The 24,295-nt window shown below is 53.1% G+C and overlaps 1 protein-coding gene across 12 annotated transcripts in view; it reads right to left on the bottom strand.

Moving 5' to 3' along the window:
• The window catches only part of RBFOX3 (RNA binding fox-1 homolog 3), a 433,745-nt gene that overhangs the window by 350,030 nt on the left and 59,420 nt on the right, over positions 1-24,295 (bottom strand). The window contains exon 1 of one of the 12 annotated variants that reach the window (XM_050920022.1): positions 18,786-18,806. The exons of 10 other annotated variants lie outside the window; for them this stretch is intronic. The gene's annotated coding sequence lies outside the window, so the exon portion shown is untranslated. Of the gene's footprint in view, positions 1-18,725; positions 18,745-18,785; positions 18,807-24,295 lie in introns of those variants that run through there. One more of the 12 variants, XM_050920025.1, reaches the window with a different exon arrangement.

Below are 24,295 nucleotides of genomic sequence, written 5' to 3'. Positions count from 1 at the left end.
TGTCATGGGCCAGGTACAACAGCTTGTGACGAAACTTCTGGGGAACCACCAGCTGCCTCCTGATCCCCTATGACTCTACTTCCCCTGGGGGAGCCCATTCTCGGTACAGGAACCCCTTCTCCCACAGGAACCTCTCCTTGCAACCTCTCCTCATGCTCTGTACCGCACTAAGGTCAGCCCGGTCCCTGTGCTTCCGCAAGGAGGGATCTTTCTGCAACTCGGCCTGGAACTCAGCAGCTGGGACAGGGATAGGGACCGGCTCTCTCTTGCTGGCTGGGTCTGAGGCCGCAGCCTCTCTGAACCGTGCCCCTGGGCGTTCCCCGCTCCCTGGGTTAGGGTCCTGCACCTCGGGTCGAGTACCTTCCCCGTTGTCGGGGTGCAGTGCCCTTTGCCGACTCTGACTACGAGTCACGACCAGGGCACTCTGGGTGTTACTAGGCCAGTCCTCGAGGTCCCCTCCCATTAACACGTCAGTGGGCAAATATCAGTGTACCCCCACATCCTTGGGGCCCTCCTTGGCCCCTCATTTCAGGTGTACCCTTGCCACGGGCACCTTGAATGGGGTCCCGCCCACACCCATCAGGGTCAGGTAGGTGTCAGGCACCATCCGATCTGAGGCCACCACCTCGGGCCGGGCCAGCGTCACCTCTGCGCCCGTGTCCCAGTACCCAGTGACCTTCCTCCCATCTACCTCCAGGGAAACAATGCATTCTTTCCGGAGGGGCAGCCCCGCGCCCACCCGGTAAACCAAAAACCCGGAGCCTGGAGCATCCACAGATGGTATGTTGCCAGCCCCCTTTCCTGGGAATGAAGCCCCTCCTCCGATTGGGTTTTTACCCAGTCCACCCTCTGCGGGTTGGGTCTGCTTGGTCTGTCCCTGAGCTTGGGGCACTGGGCCCGTATGTGACCTCGTTGGCCACAGCGATAGCAGCCCATGTCTCGTGGGTCCCCTTGAGTGGGTCGGAGGGACCTGACGTTGGATGTTCCCCTTTTGGGGAGGTTCTCCATAGGCCCCCTTTGGGAGGTCCCATGATGACTCTCTCTCTGCGTTGAGGCAGGCCTGCTCCTTCGAGACTCCTCCCTGCCATCCCCTGCCCGACTGTCCACAAATTGGTCGGCCAGCTGGCCTGCGTGCTGTGGGTTCTCCGGCTTCTGGTCCATCAACCACAGCCTCAAGTCGGACGGGCACTGCTCGTACAGGTGCTCCAGTATGAATAGGTCAAGCAGGTCCTCTTTAGTTTGGGCCCCAGCTGTCCACTTGTGGGCATACCCCTGCGCCCGGTTGACTAGTTGTAGGTATGTGACCTCACGGGTTTTACGCTGGCTCCGGAACTTTTTCCGGTACATCTCAGGAGTCAGCCCAAACTCACGGAGCAGGGCCTGTTTGAACAGTTCGTAGTCCCCTGCCTCCGTCCCTTTCAGTCGGCTGTACACCTCCACGGCCGTGGAGTCCAGTAAGGGGGTGAGAACTGCGATCCTGTCTGCAGGGTCAACCCTGTGCAGCTCGCAGGCATTCTCAAAGGCCGTCAGGAAGGTATCTATGTCCTCCCCCTCCTTACGCCGGGGCAGCAAGTGCTTATCAAAGCTCTTTGTAGGCTTGGGTCCCCCCTCACTCACCGCAGCCGGGGCCTCACTGCTCCTCAGCCGGGCCAGGTCCAGCTCATGTTTACGCTGTTTCTCCTTCTCCTCCCGCTCAGGCTGGCGCTGGTTCTCCTCATGTTTACGCTGGTTCTCCTCATGTTCACGCTGTTTCGCCTTCTCCTCCAGCTCTCGCCTCTTTAACTCGAGCTTCTCCCATTTCAGCTCCCTTTCATATTCCAGCCGCGTCCGCTCCACGGATGCTGAGCGTTGCCGGGAAGATCCCCTGCTGGGGGGTGAGCTTCGCCGGGAGGATCCCCTGCTGGCCGGGGGTGTCACGGTGCCCTCGGTATACACTGGGCTCCTCCCCGCCCTTCCTCTACGCCTAGGAAAGGGGGGGTCTCGGGAAGCCCTCGTCCGCCGGCTGACCACTCCCAGCGGGGACAGACACTGGTGCCTGCTCTGCATCTGCCCGGCTGCTTCCCTCAGAGACAGGGCTCCGTTCATTCATGCGGTCTCCCTGCTCCAGCTGGGCAATCAGCTGGTCCTTGGTGCGTCTCCCTGGGTGCAGCCCCCTCTGCTTGCACAGCTCCACCAGGTCGCACTTGCGCCGCTTGGCATACATCTTCCTGCTGACCACTCACAGGCCAGGGTGCTCGCCGCTCCCCACGGTTTCCAGGGGGACCCCTAGTGCACCAGCCCTTCTTGAGGTCAGCACCTCTCTGCCAGGGTCGAGCTGCAGACTCCTCCGCCCCTGGGACCGCTCGCTGCAATCCCCCGTGGGACCCTGTTACTGCAAAGTCCTTTTCACTGGGCACACACTCCCAGGGGTTAACCACCCCTTCGTTTTACTGCTCCCCAGTCACTTACTGCAGGAAGCGCCGTCCACGGGGTGCAGTATCTCCCACCTCTGCCACCAGTTGTCACGGAGTGTGGGGGAGTCCGGCCCTGCACCCCTCTTCCTGGGACCCACAGTGACTCTTAGCCAGCCAGTAAAACAGAAGGTTTATTGGACAACAGGAACACAGGTTACAGCAGAGCTTGCAGGCACAGTCAGGACCCCTCCATCGAGTCCTTCTGGGCTTTCAGGGTGCTTGGATCCTAGCTAGGATACCCTGAATTCCGCCCACCCAGCCCCAAGCCCAAACTCAAACTGCTTCCCTCCTGCCACTCCCTTCCTTTGTCCCCTTCCCGGGCAAAGGTGTTGACCTTTCCCCTCCCTTACCTAGCTCAGGTTACAGGCCCTTGCATCGTCCATCCCCTAAAGTCCTCCCCTGCTCTCCCATTCCCCCCACAGACAGTCCCTACTGCATCCCAGTGGTGATCACCAAGCACAGGCAGTGGGGTCCTGGGGGCAGGAGAGGGATGCTTGGCTGAATAGTAACCTGGCTCAGATAGCAAAGGCAGAAGGTACCCAACATCACTTCTGAGCTGGGAGGGAGAGGCTGCGAAAGGGAAATGTGACAGCTATTGAGCCACGTACTGTATCTTATATTTAAAGCATGAAAACCTCCCAAGGCCATTGTATTGAGATGGGCCTGGCCGTACAAGCTGTACAACCGTCATAGCTCTGATGTGCAGGTGTGTGTCCGTCCCCGCCAGCTCACTGGGGTTGGGGTGTTCCTACAGAATCTGGAATTGCTATGGGGTGATTAATGCAAAATCCCAAGCAGTACGTGGAAGTGAGCTGTACAGCCTGAAAACCTGGGCCGGATAGGAGTGGGACAGGGTCCCTGCCCAGAGACAAGTGACAGAGGGGGAACAGAGGGGCAGTTTTCCCCAAAACTGCGACAGGAAGCTCATTCAGCAGGGCTCAGGCAGACCCTGGGGAGTCTTGGGCCACCTACACTGCAGACAGTGCTGCTCCTGGCTCCCTCCCTTCTCCTCTTTCGGGGTTTTCCCCTCCCTCTCTGTATAGCTCACACCCGCACTTGGGCAGTAGGTAACTCCCCTGTAGATCACTCAGCAGTAGTTCCCTGCTTAATGACTCCTCCTGCCTTTGTGGGGAACATGCACACCCCCCTAGGTCTGCCTCTGCCTCCCCACCCCACTCATCTGGAGACACTCTCCCCAGCTCTCTGCAAAATGCTCCAGCCTGGTGCATCTGCAGGGACGCACTAGCAACCCCCACGACCCTCTTATACATAGTGCTGAGAAGCCCACACCAGGATCAGATCTGTCCCCATACTCCTGCCCCAGAGCTATTCCTCCCCCATAACAGCACTAACACTTGTTCACCTGCCCCTGCACTTCAAGACCCCTGGCCACCAGGCACCTGAACAGGCCAGTCCCAGGCCAGCAGTGAGCCGGCAGAGCACAGCCGCAGGCAGGCCGGGGTGGGCTGCTCCCAGGGAAGGAATTAGAGCCCTCCTCTGGTAATGTCACAGGCGTGAAAACATGCTAGTAAGCAGGGATTTTGTTTCTTCTGCTGCCCTCAAGTCTTGAGATGCCTGGTCCCCAGGCCAGCGATGGCCATTTCAGAGAAAGGCTACAGAGCTACAGCCCCGGGGCAGGGTCTCCAGCAGCCCTTTGGGAATAAAGGGGGAAGCACAGAACTGCAAACAGCAGCACCCTGGGTTCTGCATCCCTGGCGGGACTCTGCTCAGACTGACGCCTGTCTGAGGGAGGAGCAGACACAGCCTGGAAGCGTTAATCCCTGCAGCCCTCCAGCCTGCCTTCCCTGTCACTGCCAGGCTGCAGGTCCCCGCATCCCATGCATTAATTAATATTCCACGTGTAAAGCCGGGGTTGTAATTACTGCAAGTGATTAACAGGCCAAAGGTAGCCTGTCTCCAAGGAGCAGATGAACAGAGGCGCTCTCCAGCTCCTGCTCTCACCTCAGCACCATCGATGCATTTTAAACAGGGACCCGATGCCCCCGGTAGCCTGTGATTAATGGGCAGGCTGAGGAGTAAGAATGTGCCGGTGGCATCTGCCCCCAGGCGCCCTCTCTTGGTGCTCCCCCTCTGGATGGGGGGAGCACTCAGGTAGCCAGGGTTTATGTGAACAAAGGCCAATTCCAGAAGAAGGCAGAAGAATGGCTAGAAATCAGCACTAAGGGGCTGGCAATGCTCAGGGCCCAGGGAAGGTAGGCTACTCCAGAGGTGGCCAACAAGTCGGGGCATTGCTGCTCTGCCTGCGGCACAGCCCCAGCTCCACTCCCCTGGGAGCTCTGTGCTCCCACCATCGGGTCCTTGCCTCCCCTCCCCTGGTGCCTACCCCGAGCAGCACAGTGGAAGGGACAGGATATACAGGGGACCTGGTTTGCTCCCTCCTGGTGCATGTCGTCCGCCTTCCATTACAGACAAACAGTAACACAGCAACTGACTAAGCCCTGAGCCCTTGAGAAGAACAGGCTGTGAAGGACGAGCAGACTGAGGCCTGGAGACAGAGAAGGGTCACCATGCAGATGCCAGTGGCAGAGACGGAGGCAAGTGCTGTGAGATCCCTGCCTAGTGCTTCTCTCTCTCGAACACCAAGCGCGTGATGCTGGAAGGGAAGGACTGTTGGGGACAAGCCCCTCACTCCGCGCACTAGGCATGAGGAAATCAGTGAGGGGCTCCTACTAGCATCAAGAAAGCCCTGCTCCTCCAGACATGCCGTAATGTCACACCAGGGCAGTACGTGCATGGAAGGCAGAGCACTACCTCCAGCTGGCACCGAGTCCCAGGATTGGGACTGATCTCCAGAGCCCGGCTCTCTGGCCAGTGAGCTCCAGCCCTGGAGCTGAAGTGCGCTCAAGTAGCATTGAGGTTATATCTATGCCTCCCCTCCAGGATGCCTGGCGTACAGATCTGCAGAACATGCAGCCAGCAGGCCTGGGATCCCATCAAGTCTCCTGAGCCTTGGTGAGTAGGAGGCCACCAAGAAAACCCTGGGGCTGCAGGAAGCGAAACTGGTGACTCCACGTCATTCCTGAAGTCATTAACCACTTACCGTTCTGCACTATGGTCACACCACAAGGCACAGTATGCTGGGCCCTGCCCAGGGACAACTGAGAGCAGCCCCTGAACCAAAGCGCTCAGTGGTAAAAGGCTGCTGCTCAGACAGTGCTCTTCAACAGTGGTTTAAAAGTGATTCTAAACAGTCCGAATACAACCCCACCTCTCAGCTACACGAGGCCCCTTTCTTCGGGAGAGTCAGCCCTTCCCTGTTCCCTTACCTTTCACCGAGCTCTCCCAGACACACAGAGCAGGCAAGGCTGAAGGCGTGTCCCCCCCAAACCACCTTTCAGGCCTTCCCCATATGTCATGAAGGAGCAAGAACAACCCCAATCCCTTCAGGAGACACACAGACCTGCTGAAGCTTCCCACAAACCCTGGCTGAAGGCAGCCCTGCTTCTGTTCCTCCCACACACACACACACACAGAGGGGGATCAGCCTGCTCCACTTCCAATCCTGAAGCCAGATTCTTCCCCAGGGAATACATAGCCATTTCCACGGCAACTAACTGGCAGAGAGAAGGAGCTCTGCTCTGCTCTCCAATCCCATCACCAAAGCACGGCAGAGGACAGGGAGGGATGGGGATGCAGAACTGGCTGCTCCCTTGGAAGGAAGGTGTGAGAGCCCTGTCCTGAGGAGCTGGCTGCAAACACAGCCATACTCAGCTGGGCTCTGGTCCTTCCCCTCCACCCACCCCATGCCCAAATAGTGCCACACGTACCACTGGTGGGATGCGAGCTTGGCAGCCCAACCTTCACTTCACGGTAGCTCTTTAGGATGGTACGTGAGATAGTCCAGTTTCAGAGCTGCTGTTCTCAGTCAGACACGGCTGCTGCAAAGACACTCTGGGACGGTTGATGGGAGTGGAGCTGGGAGAGCTGGCATGCACGGAAGGGTCCGCAGGAACTAGGGTTCCCACCCCAGCCTGGCTCCAGCCCAGGGGCGCTGCTCCTGTTTCCTGACAGTGGTCTCCCTCCATCAATCCCAGGAGGTGAGACATGGACTCAAAAGGGGGAGGGAAATCCAGAGCAGCTCTGAGGAGGAGGTGAAATCATGCATCACCCCGAGCAGCTGCTCTCTCACCGTCCCAGGGGAGAGCAGGGCAGAGGCTAGAAAGCTGTAGCCATGAGCCACCCCTCCCCACGTCATAACTTCCTTGTAAGTCTGGGGGTCTTTGGCCAATATACAGGCCCCAGTAAGGGCGGCAGGGCTGGTCTGAGGCCCCGGACATTTGCTGCCTCTGAGCCAGGCCATTATTGCAAAAGAAACACGAAATCTCTACAGTCTTTCAAGGGTTGTCTCTCCCTCACCCCTGCCCCGCCCCCAACACACACACACTCCCTCCCTTTTGGGCTAAAAAAGTATGTAAGAACTTCTCACTTCCAAAATGCTGGAGTCCCCTCACACTCCAATCCCATTCCTTTCCCTCCCCACAGGCTGCCTGTCCAAGGTCTGTCCGCCCCAGATATCGATCAGCAACCTGCTGAGGGGAGCCGACAGCCTCAGCAAGGCCAATGAGACTCCAAGAATTACAAGGAGATAAGGCTATCAGCTGTAATTAACCACTATCCAAGGCAGACGCTTGGCTGCAGAGACGTTCTTCCTTCTTTTCCCCACGACTGCAAAATAAATTATCCTGCAAAGTTAGCAAGGGCTGAGCTATGGAAACAATTAAACAAAAATTAAATCTAATTCGTTTATACTCGGAGCACAAAGTGGATAATGTGGGGTTTTTCCTCTCTCTCTCCTCTCTTCGCCTTGGTGTTAGAGGACTATTATGGGAAATTAATCATGGGGAAAAGCAATGAACGTGCTCTCTCTCTCTTTAAAAGTGCACTGAAGTGATTATATAAAAATCTATTAGAGGGGCCAGGAAATTTAAGAGTGACACCATTTAAAAGGAAGAGGGCGACTGGGCTAGCAGCAAAGGGGATTGATTTCTTAACTGACAGATTCTCAAATAAAGTTCTGGGGAGCATACAGGGTTAATGAACTGGTCTCGCTAGGATGGGGAGATTCATGGATAAGTGTTTGAGAGACTGGCCAGTCCTCCGGGAAGTCAGTTCATGGAACAAAATCATCTATTTGCAATCCCGGCTCATGAGGTGCCCGGGTAGTAACACAAGGTGCCACCGGACAAAACTGAAGGCCACCAGCAGATCCATGAGGTAGCAGCCCAGCACTGTCATAGGAAGGGACTGGTCTGAGGGGCATTGGCACAGCTTCGTGAGGCAGGAGCCGACGGCAAGAACAGCAACAGGAGCTGAGGGTCAGGCGTGAGGGACATCAGAGCTGTGTCGGAGCCCAGGACGCGCTGTGCCTGGTTCTGGGCACTCATAAGCCCCTTGACTCTGTTAACAGACATCCAGTGCAAGCACTGCTGAGCACAGCCTGGCAGCCTTCGGACAGGAAGTCCCAGCCACTCAGAGCAGTGGGATGGGAGAGGACAGCTTAGCACTGAGTCCTGACCACAGCAAACGTCTTGGCAGCCAAAACACTCCCAGGGCGCAGAAGAGACCCCTGTCGCTCTGCAAACCAGCATCCCTAACTGAGCTGCCAGCGGGCCCAGTGGGCAAGAACTGCGTTCCATGGGGCCACGAGGCTTAGCCTGAGACACAGCAGCCACCAGAGCAGGTTCAAAGCACCAATGCTGATGCTCTGCAGACAACCAAGTAGGGAACCTGTGCTGGGGCAGAGGATTCTCTGATGGCCGACTGTGCCGCTCTGGCAGGGCTGCGAGACCCCCCAAAGCAATGGAGTCGAGCTGGGCTGTGACTGTGAGCAGAGCTCAGCCACACACATGTGAGAACAGGAACTGGGAGAGCTGCCCCAAAGCCAGAGCCCTCTGCCCCACTAGCACCCCACAGAGGGCAATGGGATGGCATGCACAACCAGGAGCCAGAACTCCCAGAGCTACCTCTGCCACTGCTTCCAGCAAGCCGCCTCAGCTCCCCACTCTGTGCGATGGGATCAGCTCACCTGGCATGTCCCTATCGTGTGGTGCAGACATGCAGGGGCTAACTGGTCTTGTCGAAGACTTGCACCCCCTTCCCACCGCATATCCCCTCCAGGTACACATCATCCCTTCTGAATGTCTTCTGAGCTGCAGATCTAGGAGCCTCCTGCCTGTCACCAAGAACCCCCTAACGGAGACAGGGAAGGGACACCAAGGTACCAAGCCACTGTCGTGCCGGGCACCTAATCGGCAGGCTGGAAGCCAAGGGATTAGTGTGAGCTACACACTGCCAGGGGAGCAGAGAGTGCAGAGACCAACCTCTGGGGCCAGCAGGTTAGAGATCAGACAGTTCCCGCTTGGCTCCAAGGCTGGATTTTAATGCATTCCAGCTACAAAACAGTCTCTGTCGGCAGAGACCAGATGCACAAGGGGCCTATGCTTCTTTTGTCACCTTGTTTTAAGTAGCATCTGCTTGCTCTACCGCTGCTGTGAAAACTGCAGTGTGACAGGGAGGTTTGAAGAGAGGGGAAGGATCTCACACCTCCACAGACTGTCATCTGCAGCCCAGGGCTCTGACACTGCTTGGGCCTGCTCCCTAACCAGCCCTGGGGGCTAGCGAGGTGGGGAAGACCCACAAGTAGGTCGCTCAGGTTCTGGTGGTTCTATAAGCCAAGGGCAGGGCCCAAGCTCTCCCTGAACTGAGAGCTGGGAGAGACCAAGCTTTGGACAGACAATATTCCTGGATCCATACTGGCCACGGTTCTGGCTTTTCCCCCTCCGGTCCCAGCCCCAGAACTCTGCAACAGAGTGGGGAGTGGAAAGGACATTTGTTCAGTGGGGGATTCAGCATCACAGAGCTTACCAACCCTCCACCCCCTCGGCCAAACTCCAGTTCACAGGAGCAAGGGCTACAGACCCCATTAATCAATCATGGTTAATTGCAGATGAACATTACTGCTTCTCCAGTAAAACCCTGCCTCTTCCTCCCCCCGCAGCTCCCCCAGCCAGACTGGCTGGGTAAGGGAGAAGCTGCCTGCTACTGCTGGCCCTGGAGCACACGCTCGGCTCCGCTTAAAGCCTGTGATAAAACCTTTGCCGAGGCAGATTCCACCATAAATTCCAGTTCACAGTGGAACTGTCCCTGGCCAGCCTGACACTTTAATGAGATCATCAATTCCAGAGGAACTTGCTGCTGCTGGGGCTGGAATCCATGGGAGAGCAGACTCCAGCCCTGGCATGTGCTAGTACTGAGGGCTGTACCCGTGCCGAACCCAGCTAAAGGGGAGAGCATGCTGGGGAGTCCTGGCTAGTCCTCCACTCCCCACTGGTGTCTGATCTGCCATGTCCTCCAATGGAGGAGAGTGAGAACCATCTTGTACCCTCCTCCCTGGGACTGGATCGCCAGCCAGTTGTTGGGGCACAACGGAAACGCTCTGTACAAGGAGCAGTTCAGCATAAGCAGGTGCAACTCCCAACTCCTCTATATGCCAGACCTGAACTTAGCACACACCATGAAACTCTCCCAACTCAAAGGGGAAGGACTCCCTCCTCAGCAGCAACATCTGGGGCAGGGGCTTGCTGGCCATTCACCATCTGCCAAGTGCCCCCTTGTATCCTCAGGGTGGCCCTGCAAGTGGCTCTGGCCTCAGTCGCCCTCTTCTGTAGTCCCCCGTGACTCCAGCAAGCTTTCCAAGAGTAAATAGCCCTTGCGGGGTTAAATGGTTACCAAAAAGCTTTGTGCACATTGTGATGCTGTATGACAGGGATTGGCAACCTTTCAGAAGAGGTGTGCTGAGTCTTCATTTATTCACTCTAATTTAAGGTTTCGCGGCTGCCAGTAATACAGTTTAATGTTTTTAGGTCTCTTTCTATAAGTCTATAATATATAACCAAACTATTGTTGTATGTAAAGTAAATAAGGTTTTAAAAATGTTTAAGAAGCTTCATTTAAAATTAAATTAAAATGCAGAGCCCCCTGGACTGGTGGGCAGGACCTGGGCAGTGTGAGTGCCACTAAAAACCAGCTCACGTGCCACCTTCGGCACCCGTGCCATAGGTTGCCTACCCTCTGCTGTATGGAATACGTGGGAGAGTTTATGATACTGTTGACACCAATATTATAAAATTGCAAGAAATCTGACTAGATATGCCATGTGAGGTATCTGCAAAAATGTTACTATTTGCCAAGTATGATAATCCTTTTCATATGCTGGTATCACCTTTGTATTATGAGTTATAGATATGTAGGTATATGTGTATTTCCAAACGTGTGCTGTGTTTCTGGTGACACCCCCAGATAGACTGGCGTCAGCACTGCCTACCCAGTTTAATGGCCCATTTGTACAATGAATCCATTGAAAGGGCCAGGGGCTGCACCTTGTGACTCAGCAATGCATGCTGGGGCAGGCCTATGGACAGAACGCTAAGGCTTTCCAAGCCATGGGCTGTAACTTGTGTTTGGGACACAGGACGTAGAAGCCACATGGCAAAAGGAATATGAAGGGCTGCATCATCTCCATTTTGTCTTCAATTCTGCTTTTTACCTCTGGAGTGACTTCTTTACAAACTGGAGCGCTGAACAAAGGACTGAATGACCCATCCGCTCTGTGGATGTTCCAGAGGACTTTCAAGCCAGCAAAGTCACCAATACTGCTAAGAACCTGATCTATGGACTTCGACAGTCTCTGTATGTACGTGACTGCTTTACCACTTAACAACTCTCTTCATGTTCTTTTCTTTTCTAATAAATCTTTCGTTTTAGTTACTAAAGGATTGACTGGCAGCTTGGTATTTGGGGTAAGATCCAAACTCCTGCTGACCCGGCGACATGGCTGATCCTTGGGGTCAGAAGAACATTTTGTACATGTGAGCAGAATTTAAAATAACTTCTCACTGTACGGGACCTAGGTGCTGACTGGGAGCCAGAGTCTAGAATGTGATAAGGGGGCTGTGGGATTCCCCATTTTTTGTTTTGTTTTTTGCTAACCGAGGGAGCAGCAGGACCGTTTGTGACTGGTTGGGGAGTTTAACTTCAGTGTTACCCACCAGTCTTGGGAGTATCCGTTCTCCTTTTTGCAGGCTGCCTGATCTTGGCATTTCAACTGAGGGCTACCCTGGGTCTCACACACAAATTATAACAGACGTCACACAACCCTAGTCCAGAATTCCCCAGCACATTCCACAAAGTACATTCAACCTTTCAACTCCCAACAGTCCCATCAACTCACCCAGTTCAGCCCCAGCCCCTCTTGCCACCGCCAGGCTCCCTGGCGTCGCCCCGGCCTCCCCCGCCACAGCCAGGCTCTCCGGCACACCTCTGGCCTCTCTCACCACACCTCACTCGGCCCCTCTAGCTCGTCAGCTCCTCCATTCGTTTCATTCTCAGGTCTGGTCCTAGCTCTCGGCCAGAGACATCAGCGCACTCACCCGTCCATCATTCCCCAGCCTTCAGCCCTCTGCGGCCCAACGAGCCAGCAGGTACCTCCCTCTGCAGTTCTCAGGCTTCAGCCCACTCTGGCCTGGGCAAGTTTGTGGGTGATCCCCCTCCCTCCCCCAACGGACCTGCTGCCTCCTGCTTTCACCAGCCTGCCCTGACTCCACTGCTCGGCAGGGGCCCTCGCCACTCCCTCCTTCGGGGGCAGCCCAGCCCTGCTTTGAGTGGTCTCCTGACACTCTTTCCTCTCCAGACTATCCCTTAACTTTGGGGTGCCACTCACTTATAACTCCCAGGCAGCCCTGCCCTCCTCATGACACCAAAGCAGGGTGCACCTGGACTGGAACCAGGGTGCTGGGCCCCTTAAGGACATCGAGCTACGGCACTGTGTCCATAAACTTCTCCACTGAGGGTGAAAAATGAAGCCTCCAGCTGGGGAGATACGGCCCCATGGGGCACAAGGGCTGGGAGACTCCTCAGGCTCGGGTGCACCGTTTGGGATGCTTTGTGAGTCCCTGGAAATGCCTCCCCTGGCAAAGAGAGATCTGACCGCAGCATCATGCCTGAGGCACAAGACATGATGTCACTCTCCCCTTACATACTTCCACATGCGTAAATGCATCATTCCTTGTTCCGAAGAAGGCATTTGCCCCAAACACCCACCCTTTTAGCACAGTGAAGGAAGGAGACAGCTGCTTTGGGCAAACCCAAGGGCAAGTTCCCAGGAGTCAGAGGACCTGAGCCTTCTCTCACTCAGCCCAGTTTCACACCAGTGCAGCTCCAATGGAGTTACTCCAGATTTACACCAGCGAGAGTGGTTCCAGAGCGTGCCCCCTGCAGTGTCCTTGCAGATATCCCCACAAGGGGAAATCCCAGCATCTCTGGAGGGGGAGTCTCACACACACAGAGGTTTGCAGCAGACCATGAAATGGAGCCCAAATCTACACCCGTCCCCATAACCCACTAAAGAAGCCTCCTGCTGGGATCCATAGTTAGCATGTGGGTATAGGGAAACCAGTACCTCAATCCCTGAGGATTTGCAGAGCTGCCTCCTGGCTTTGGGCTGAGTAGCACCAGAGGATCACAGGCATGCAGCAGGGTACTCCAGAGGGGACTTGTTCCTTGCTTTAATCCACAGCTTTAACACATACAATGGTCTCTGGAGACTCAGGCTGCCTTGGTCCTTCAGCCTCCCAAACAGAGACACTGAGTTCTGGGCATGTGTGTTTGGGGCTGGAGGCTTTTCCAGATGACTTAAATCCATGCCCTACTTTCACAGATATTAGCCCTTTATATAGCACTGGGATTTCCCCATCGACCGCCCTGGGAGAAAGCTTCTCCTGCCTTCACTATTGGGTTGTGGCCCATTTAGTGCTGCCCTCCCAACCCCAACCACCAAGGTGCCTGAATTTCACACACACACAGACAGACAAGAGCTTGGGAATGAACCAGGTCATGTGACGGTTAATTATTAAACTTTCCCACTGGGGAAATAAAATCTGGAAAGCCAAGATTCCTTTGTAACAGTGGGCCGAACACAGGAGAGGAAAAGGACTCCATATTGTATATAATGGATCCAGGCTACCTCTCTGTAAGCGTATGAAAGGAAACAGCCCGTACACAGCACAGCCTGCCAAGGCCATTACCCTAGAACCAATATTTACAAATACTCCATTTCCACATTAACATAGGCAAATGCCTTTCTGTGAATTGAATGGAAGCATCTCCTTCCCACCATCCTAATGGAAAAAAGAAAGTACTCTCCCTCAGATGCATCCTTTCAATGGTTTTAAGGAGGTAAAAGAAAACTCTGATCTCAGCCGCCAGTTTGTTTAGTCCCACGCAGGGATTTAATTGACAAAGGATGTCCTTGAATACATGCAGAAATGTCCTCGCTCCCCAGGAAGTCAGCCTCGAGTTATAAAATCCACAGCGTGAAGGGGTTTTTTTGCTCCGCCAAGGGTGTGCCAGAACAATACAGTTCAAGGTCTGTTGCTGCAAGTTGAATGCAGTGCAGCTGGAAATGAGTGTGGGACTCTGCAGCTGGAGGTAGATGCCCTGCTCCACAGCTGGGAGTAAGATCCGATTCACGGGGAAAGCACTGCCTTCTCACTCCACACATGGGAGGGAATTTCCAGAGCCCAAGCTCCAGATGACTTGGGTTTGGTGGTTTCCCTTTGGAGTTGTTTCTAAAACACTCTCACCAACATCTCCCAGCCCCCTGAAACTGTAACCTGCTCTCATCAGCTCAGGTGTTCTGACGCATCAGACCTCAGAAACGATGTCTCTGCTGACAACCTCAGGTTTGCCCTCATGCACAGCTTCCAGCAGACTCACGACATCCTGGGAAGTTTAGGCTCCCAACCTGCCAGACAGAACCTTCTGGCCATCTATGGACCTGTCCACAGCAGCCATCTCTGCAGTGGTGCAGCGACACCAATACATGCCCCATTTGACACTAACCTGGCGCAGGGACACTAGGAGTAGCAGGGGGTTAGCTACATGTGGGTAGTTATTCACAAAAAGTCCTAGTTCAGACAGACCCTGGGTGAGGAAGGAACATGGAAGCAGCCTCGCCTTTGCATCAGACCCGCCTAACAGGCGGTCAGGAGGCAGCTCTCTCTAGGGATTAATTCCTTTCATCCTGAATTGTGGAACATCACCCATGCCCGACACCACAGTACTGACCCAGAGCATCACGAAACCACCTACGGTATTCAACCTAAGGCAGGCAGGCAGGCAGATGCAGCAGCCCCCCCTTCCTCCCCCAGAGCTGCTTTTCCCTTTGCTTAGTCACAGGCTCCCACTAAGGCCCAGGGAATGGGAGCACAGCAGAGGGGGCCAGCGAGGAGCAGTGGCAACTCGGCTCTGCGACCTGGCTATTCCAAATGGTGACTCCCGCCCCACAGCAAGCAACACAAGAACTGGCCCATGCCTAAGGTGCAAACAACAGGACACAGCACGGGTTCTTTCCAAGGGCTTGGCTCCCCCACAGATCCCCCTGGAGGCTGGGTACGTAGATCGTGCTCAGCACTTGCACAGCGCTTCGTACCCCCAGATATGCTGTACAAACAAGGCCAGTGGAGGCTGGCAGTCATCTCCCTTTGGCTACCTCTGCACTGCTGTGCTGTGAGAGAGAGGAGAAGGGCATAGGGGGGCTGCCACAATACAGCCACAGGGCACAGAGCACTGCCAGGAACAGCCCTGTGTGCTAGCAAGGGCCCTTGGGGCTGCGCTGGGGGCAGCACATGCAATGCCTCTAGGGTGAGAGCTCCCTTGCATTCTGCTGCTCCTGGCCTCCAGAACACCCTTACCGCCCCTGGATCCAGCTCCAGGAGCCATAGGTTGACCTTAAGTGACCTGCCCAAGGACACAGAGTGAATCAGTGGCAGAGATGGGATGGGAAGGCCAGCGTTCAGAACTCCCGTTGTCTTGCTCAGCCCACTGAGGCCACACTTGTGCATACCTCCCTACAGTCCTGAATTTTGTGGGACTGTCCCATCATGGAGGCCAAGCCAAACCTGTGCGCCAAGTCCTAACGCCTAGAGTAGGGAGCCGAGCCCAGCCAGCCCCGGGAGATGGTAGCCACCACTGCAGACTCATTGTGCAACTCCCTCAGGCCTCCCATGCCCCAGTGGCAGAACCTGTCCTGCTTTAGCCACTGGAAATCTTGGGCAATATGCGTGTGTCCAACTCGGCCTACCCTGATAAAGAGGAGAAGCAGCTGGAGAGGGGTTCCTAGCTTACATGCCTTGGACACTGGAAAGGGAGCCAGCTCTCCTTGTCAAAATCCAGTGGGAGGAGATTACCTCCAGGGATGGGTCTGAAGCATGTTCCACCATCGCAGCAGCACATACTGGAGCAGCTCTCCATGAATACCAGGCACCCCCAGAGCAGAGTTTGAAATGCATTAGGGGCGCACACTCCCAGGAGGGTGGAGTGGCCTTGGTGGGGGTCCAGGCTGGCCAGCTCTCCTCAGTACTGGCCAGTGGAGCTCCAAGCACTGGGGGTCGCCTGCTTACAAGATGAAGGTGCAAGGAGAAGCCTGAATGATTCCAGCCTGGAGCAGAAAGGAGAGGTGGAGGGTCCAACCCTTTCTCCCTGCTCCCCAGAGAGGACATGAAATGAATGGCCTCCCTTAAAGAGACTGTGCTCAGGACCAACTGAATGCAGTTTTCCCTTCAGAAAGGTATGAGGTTTGGATGCTTTTCTTTGCTGGAAGCCAAGCTGTGCACAAAGATCCACTGGGTCCAGGAATAAAAATCAGTGTGTGCCAACCATAACCAGCCTCTTCTCACTTCTTATCCCTACAGCCTGTAGGCCTGGACAGCTGACTGGTCACAGCAGGTGGAGATGGGCCCAGAGCACACCTACACACATACGCGCTACCTCGCCCCAGCTGCCATCCCATGTGCACAAGCCTTATCCCACTCAGCCCCTGGAACACATCAGCCCACTCTCCCCTCTGAGACAGAATAGATAACGTGAGGCTCTCTCCTCTTTGTGCCAGGCTCATTCAAAGCCGCGGACAAAGCAATCCACCCCCACCCCCACCCCCACCCGTACTGCTGTTGAGAATAGAAGCTGGTGCAATGCTCAGAGGTTAAATCACCTCCTTCTCCAGGAAGTTTTCTAGCAGCCTTAAAGTCTGCCCCTCGGAGGACAGGAAAAAAGACACTTGGTAGCACCCTGCGGTTGCACATATCAATCAAAGGGAAGAACTAGAGACAGGGAAATGAACGCTGAGAAGAGGATTCTGCAGCTGTCTCCACCAGGGCTGTGGATTTGGTCTTTTAATCTCCTCCCGTGCTCTGTGTGTCCGCCTACAGCCTCCCACCCCCAGGTCAGCAGCTGATTAGTGAGCATTCCTCTCTCCCCTAACAGAGACTTTACGTGGGTGCCTTTCTATAGCATCGCTCCTGCTGCTGCGGCTCCCAAGCCATGAAAATGACACGTTATGCTAATCAAGCGCTCCTCCATCTGCTACCACTGGTCCCCACATCCCATCATCACCTGGCGGAGGGCTGCAGAGCATGCAGCAGATGACAGAACTTTATTTTCACAAGCCCAGTTGGTCTGGAACGCGAGCAGCAGCAACAGTAACAAGGGAGCCCTTCTCTGCAGCTGCAGGAGAAGCAGCCTGAAGTCTCGTTAAAATACCCCTCACGCCGCCTGCATGGAGGAGGCTGGGTGAAGTCAAACAGCAGTGAAAGCAGCAAACAACACAGACTGATTCCCCAAGCTGCCCCAACCTCCCCCACCCACCCACCACCCACCGGAGACTTCACCTGATCAGCAGCTTTTGGGGTAACTCCAAAACAGCAACAAGCTGTGAAGCTGTAAATGCAGAGATAAGCCCCAGGCTGAAGGGGACCCCCTCTCTCTGCTTCACCCCAGGCTTTTTCCAAACAGTCTGGGTAGGCAGCAGGTAGAACAGGACAAGCCCCAGTCTCCCCCCTCCTCCCTGCCCCAGAAAAGGCATTACAAACAATCAGGCACAGTCAGCAACCTAACAAGGAGTGAACCAACAGCCAGTGGTGTTTCCTGACCGCAGCCAGCTCTGCAGGTAAGGGCCTCCAGGGCTCTCACGCTCATCCTTCCCATGCCGTCTCCACAAGCTCAAGGACACTGGAAACCTCCTATCAACCACCACTTCTCCCTCTCAGCCATTCTCTGGAAGCAAGACCAATGCCCCCGCACTGTCCAGGGGTAGCAGTTACCTGTAGGGCACCCGAGCCCACCCACAAGAATAACCAGCAGGAAGAGAAAGTGCCTCTTCAAGGTGAGCTTCTCCAAGGCTTGTAAGAATGTGGGATTTACTTTCCACCCATTCCCAGGTTTGAGTGCATTCCTGGCCATGCACTAGAAACCAAGTGGCACGAGCAGCGTCCTTGTGGAGGGGCTTCCCCACTAGCTTACAATTATATTTCCATGACAAGCTTAATCCCAATACATGCGTCTTCCTTCTAAGCACTCATCAATCTTATACTTCTATAACCCTAACCTCACACAACACGTGAATAATAGAATAAAGTGATTAGCTACAGCTCAAGTGACTGACAATCCAATTTTAGGCCACAGTCCCGCAATTTCATCCATATAGGGGCCCCAATTACCAATAGGCACCATTATGATCCCAGGTCATAGAATTGTAGGGTTGGAAGGGACCTCAGGAGGTATCTAGTCCAACCCCCTGTTCAAAGCAGGACCAATCCCCAGACAGATTTTTGCCCCAGATCTCTAAATGGCCCCCTCAAGGATTGAGCTCACAACCCTGGGTTTAGCAGACCAATGCTCAAACCACTGAGCTATCCCTCCTGCCAGGTTCCCTCCTACCAATAATTGCTGTTCTGTGCCCACCACAACTCCCGACAGCGCTCCTATGCACACAGTCCAACACAGCCTGCATAGCAGCAATGACAGAGGGAGCAATTGCTGCTGGCTGGCTGAGATTCACTCTGGTCAGGAGGGGTCTCTTCTGTTTGTTTCCAGTTGCACAACCAAAATTAACAAGGCTAACAATGCCTCAGGAGACAGATTCTAAAGTTAGCTTTATGTAAGGTAAGAAAACATTCCTCTCTCTCAAAAGCATGATACAACATGGTGCTGGAAACCCAAAGAAGGCAGTTAAGGTTGTATAAACATGTGATGCAGGACCATAGCTGTGAATTTCTGGTTTTCTTAAGTTTGTGGCTTGTTTTCATAGGACCATAGGACTGGAATGGACCTCGAGAGGTCATCTACTTCAGTCCCCTGCATTCACAGTAGGACTAAGTATTATCTAGACCATCTGTAATGGGGTCAGCACCTGCCTACCTCCTTCTGGTTGGGTGTGAGCTTGCTGTCTCTTAGTTCTTGGAACAGGGTGGCACCCACCTCTCGGGAGCCCTCCTCTCCCTCCGGGACCAATGGTTTCTCTGGCCGGTCTTCAGTGACTCAGCCCTCCAACCAAGTCACACACAGTGTCTGTAGGTGGAACAGAAATAACAAACAACTTCCGGGGCATACAGTCTTTACTTCAGCCAGGCTTCCTCCCTGGAGACACTGCCCTCTATACCAGTCCAACAGTATCCTTGCTTGGTCCAGCGAGGTTCTGGGCTCAGACCTTGCTCGGTCCCCTCAGCCAGCCTTCTTCACTCCCTCAGTCTTCGGCAGCCCTCCCTGGGCTTAGCCCTGCCCACACTGATCTGTCCGTGGTCCTGCTGCTCTTCCAGCCACCCAGGAACCCGGTTCTCCCTCTTACAGCTCCAGTCAGCAAGTGACTGTTCTGTCTCACTCTGTGACTTCTCTTTATATGGCCCTCCTGGCCCCTGACTGGCTGCTCCCGCAGCCCCTCTGATTGGCTGTTTCCCCTGAAGCCATTCTTGGCTGTCTAAAAGACTTCTCTTCTGCCTCCAGCCCGGGGCCTCCAGATCTTGTCTACCCCATCACACATCACTGATAGGTTATTGTCTAACCTGCTCTTAAAAACCTCCAATGATGGAGATTCCACAACCTCCCTGGGCAATTTATTCCAGTGCTTCACCACCCTGACAGTTAGGAAGTTTTTCCTAAAGTCCGACCTAAACTGCTCTTGTTGCAACTTAAGCCCATTGCTTCTTGTCCTATTCTCAGAAGTTAAGGAGAACAATTTTTCTCCCACCTCCTTTTAACAACCTGTTATGCACTTGTAAACTCATATGTACACTCTCAGTCTTCTCTGCTCCAGACTAAACAAATCCAATTTTTTCAATCTTACCTCATAGGTCATGTTTTCTTGACCTTTAATCATTTTTATTGCTCTTCTCTGGACTTCCTCCAATTTGTCCACATCTTCTCTGAAATGTGGCGCCCAGAACTGGACACAATACTCTAGCTGAGGCCTGATTAGTGTGGAGTAGAGCAGAAGAATTACTGCTCATGTCTTGCTTACAACACTCCAGCGAATACACCCCAGAATTATGGTTTTTTTGCAACGGTGTTACACATATTGACTCATATTTAGCTTGTGATCCACTATCTATGACTCCCAGATCCCTTTTCATAGCACTCCTTCCTAGGCCGTCATTTCCCATTTTTTGTGTGTGCAACTGAGTGTTCCTTCCTAAGTGGAGTACTTTGCATTTGTCCCAATTGAATTTCAGCCAATTTACTTCAAATCATTTCTCCAGTTTGCCCAGATAATTTTGAATCTTAGTCCTATCCTCCAAAGCAGTTGCAACCCCTCCCAGCTTGGTATTGGCTACAAACTTTATAAGCGTTTGCTCTATGCCATCATCTAAATCATTGATGAAGATATTGTACAGAACCAGACCCAGAACTGATCCCTGCAGGACCTCACTTGACATGCTTTCTAGCTTGACTGTGAATCTCTGACAACTATTCTCTGGGAACGGTTTTCCAACCAGTAGCTCCATCTAAGTTGTATTTCCCTAGTTTCTTTATGAGGAGGTCATGCAAGACAGTATCAAAAGCCTTTAGTCAAAGGAGGTCTTTCTTGCTTTTGTCACTACTTGGTGACAAAAAAGTTCTCAAAGAGGTGACTCCAGTGGATAAGCAGCAAGTGACAGAGTAGAGAACCAATCAACAGCTCACTGCTTGTAGGCAAGGTAAAAATTGTGGGATTTGAGCTGCATCCACCCAATCTACGGCTGTCTAGTCTACCCAGCCTCCCTCCCAGGCAGAGAAGGCTCAGAAAGTTAGTTACACTTAATGGTGGCTAAGAGTTTGGAGCGCCACCTTTTTTGGAGGGGGATGGTGCAGAGAGAGATGTGGGGAGAGCTTAACTGAGCATTTCCTTGTTTTCTGGAAGGGATTCAAGAGCAGAAGGCACTGCAGCATGCTAGCAATTGTAACTCCATCGGCAGTGTTTTTTGTAAGTGATAACCACGCACACATACACTTTGCCTGTTCAGACTCAGTCTGACATGCCTGAGACTCACGATAATCTGGTGGGAAATCCATCTGTTTAAAGTATTTATAGGGCTCCAATCACCATGGAATCTAGGCACAAATACACATTCAAGAGAAGCACAAAAAGCCTGAACAGGGAATTTGCTGTTCATCATCTGGAGTCTGGTCACTTCAGTCTGAAGCTTCTGTAGTTCTGGTTGGTTTCTGCAAGGAGGTGGGTGTAGCTGTGAGAACAGGCTCACTCTAACCGCTGGGGCCGGGTATTGCATGGTCTAGGATGCTGTACAAGGACTCCCAAGTCTCATCATAGGCACTTCTAGTTTGTGTTTTGCCTGATCAGAGACAGAGGGTGTTCTTAAGCAACCCAGTCCTAGACCAGAGAGCCTTGAGGATTAGGACCAGGATACACAGGGAGTGGCACTCTCAGCTGCTAGTCCCAGCCAGAAAGTTCTGGCCGCCACATCATACAACCTGGATGTTTTGACTGGCCTATGCAGAGCAGGCCAGTGACCCAAGTGCTTGTCACAGATCCTGAATCCTCACCCTAGACAAACGGCGTGGCCTCCTAGCAACCTTCCTTGTTTTTACACTACCTGGTGTGACGAACTGGGAAAGTTCTTAATGTTTTCTCTGAGTACTGTGTTGGTGCCTCAGTGTCCCCATGGCAGTTCTTGAGTATCTGGCAAAGCAAAGGGCCAGTGCTCCTAAATGCCTGACACTCTGTCTCCTAGCAACTAATGGCCTGGGCCCCTCCCCTGCAAAGGTGCCAGCTGAAGGTGTTGGAGACAAAGGGATCAGGTGACCTCCTGCCCCGGGAAAGGGGCTGAGGAGAGAGGAGGGGCTGGGAGGGGTGGTTAGTCTGGAGCTGGCTGGGGTCAAGGGTGGAGGGCAGACCTGGGGGTCTGGCTCACTGCCCCCCAGAATGGACCCAGCCGAGGGGTCCGGTTCGCTGTATCTACAAGCTCTGTTTTAGACCCTGTTCCTGTCATCGAATAAACCTCTGTTTTACTGGCTGGCTGAGAGTCACATCTGACTGCAAAGTGGGGGTGCAGGACCTGGTGGCTTCCCCAGGACCCCGCTGGGGTGGGCTCGCTGTGGGAAGCGCACGGAGGGGCAGAGGATGCTGAATGCTCCAAGGAGAGACCCAGGAGGTGAAGACGTGTGAGCTTCTTGCCCTGAACAAGTCTGCTCCAAGGGAGAGGAGGCTCCTCAAAGTCCTAACTGGCGTGGTGGGGAGCAGTTCCAGAGCATCGCCCGGTGACTCCGTGACACCTGGTCACCTCAAAGAGGTGACTCCATTGGATAAGCAGCAAGTGACAGAGTAGAGAATCAAAGAGCTAACTGCTTGTATGCAATGTAAAAACAGTGGGATTTGAGCTGCATCCATCCAATCCACTGCCAGCCAGTCTATCTGTTTGCCCCAGCCTCCCTCCCAGGCAGAGAAAACTAAGAAGGTTAATCACACTTAATGGTGGCTAAGGGTTGGGAGTGCCACCTCACAAGAGCAGTAATGCACCATCCCTTTTTCTTGGCAATCCCACATACTCCCTGATCAGCCATGCATGTCTGTGTGCTCAAGCTCTTTCCAGCCAGCTGAGAATCTCGGCAGGGGAAGCAGGAGGCCTGGCAAACAGCAGAAGCCTTTGATGTGGAAATACCCGTTATTTCCTTTTCATGTCAGGCGGGTTTTCTGCTTCTCCGTTAAATGATTCAGTTTTTCTGTCATTTCTGGGTGGCTGTTACAGATTCACATCAGCAGAACCATGGACTGGAAGAACAACACAGCACCAGATAATCTATTAGTCAGAGAGGGAATCACAAAACATACCCAAAGACATCTCCAGCAAGCACCAACAAGGGGAGACAGAGAATCATGCCTTTCACATCTGGGGAACAAGGGGACTTCCCCAGCTGGGATGGACCCAAACAGAGGGTGTTAATTCACTTGTAAACGTAAAACAGACAACCACTGCAGCACTAAATGCTCATCAGTAGACATACACAGAGGCCAATCAATATGAGGGATGGGGCTGAAACACCCACTCAAACAAAACAAACTGCATGGAATTGTCCGATATAAAAATCAGAGCTAGTGCTTGTAGTTTTAACACAAGTCACCTGGCAGTTTCCTTGCTCTGTGATGTTGCAGGAAGGCAATGGGACAGGTATGTTACATTTATTTATAGGCATTTCTATTTCATGGGAGCAGTATTACAACTAGAAAGGTACATCGAGCACTGATCACTTAGCAACACTCATCAAAAATAAATCCAGTCCTGAAGAGAAATGGGAGAACGCACACTGTGCAGATAAGATCTATGAATACAGCTGAGCCAAATTTTTCATCCAAAACTTTTTCCAGACCAATAAATGCAGATTTAGTCAATGAAAACATTTCATGAATGTACGTCAATTTGGGGAAACTGTTTAAAGTGAAACAACAAACAATAATGCAGAAACACCCAAATAATTCATTTCAACATTATCAAAATGAACCATTTTGAGTTTGTGGGCTAGATTCACAAGAGGCTTTAGGCACCATTCACAAACATAGGTGGAGCCTCCGCCCCCTTATAACAAGAGAAACCCAGTGCGTAGGGCACTCACTTGGGATGTGGGAAACCCAGGTTTGAATCCTTGCCCTGGAACAGGCCGCCCCCCTCCAAGATGAGTGCCTAACCACCACAGTCAGTCTCACAATCTCTCTGTGGACCAAAGTGGAACTGCTTCAGTAGGAGAGTCAGACAAATCCATCCTAGCAAGCCCTATAGCATTCAGCTGGGAGGGGTGTAGGAGACCTGGGTTCCAAACCCTGGCTCAGGAGCAGCAAACTGAACCCAGATATCTCCCCTCCTCGGTAGATGCCTTGGTTACGGCAGTATGATAGATTCATAGAAATGTAGGGCTGGAAGGGACCTCAAGAGGGCATCTAGTCCAGCCCCCTGTGCTGAAGCAGAACCAAGTAAATGTAGACCAGCCCTGACAGGAATCTATCCAACCTGTTCTGTAAACTCTCCAATGACTAGATTCTACAGCCTCCTTCAGATGCCTGTTCCAGAGCTTAACCACCCTTAGAGTTAGAAACTTTTTCCTATTATCGAACCCAAATCTCTCTTGCTGCAGATTAAGCTCATGACTTCTTGTCCTACCTTCAGTGGCTATGGAGAGCGACTGATCATCCTTCTCTTTCTAACAGCCCCTCACATATTTGAAGATTACTCGCCCACCTCTGTTTTGTGAATTTAGCCTTTCATTTCCTTTGCTCTAGTAAAAAGGTTAAAAATGCCCTAAACAAAACATTTTATTCAAGACTAAAAATTTTTCTGATTCACCAAAAATTCTGAAACATTTTATTTTCAGTTTAGGTTGGACTGGTTTTTGTTTGTTTTCTGAATCCAAAGAAATCAGCAAAGAGTCCTGCGGCACCTTATAGACTAACAGATGGATTCACTCACGAAAGCTCATGCTCCAATACGTCTGTAAGGTACCACAGG

The sequence above is a fragment of the Gopherus flavomarginatus genome, chromosome 12, assembly GCF_025201925.1.
Source record: "Gopherus flavomarginatus isolate rGopFla2 chromosome 12, rGopFla2.mat.asm, whole genome shotgun sequence".
Lineage (NCBI taxonomy): Eukaryota > Metazoa > Chordata > Testudines > Testudinidae > Gopherus > Gopherus flavomarginatus.
This window is presented reverse-complemented; position numbering and strand designations above follow the sequence as displayed.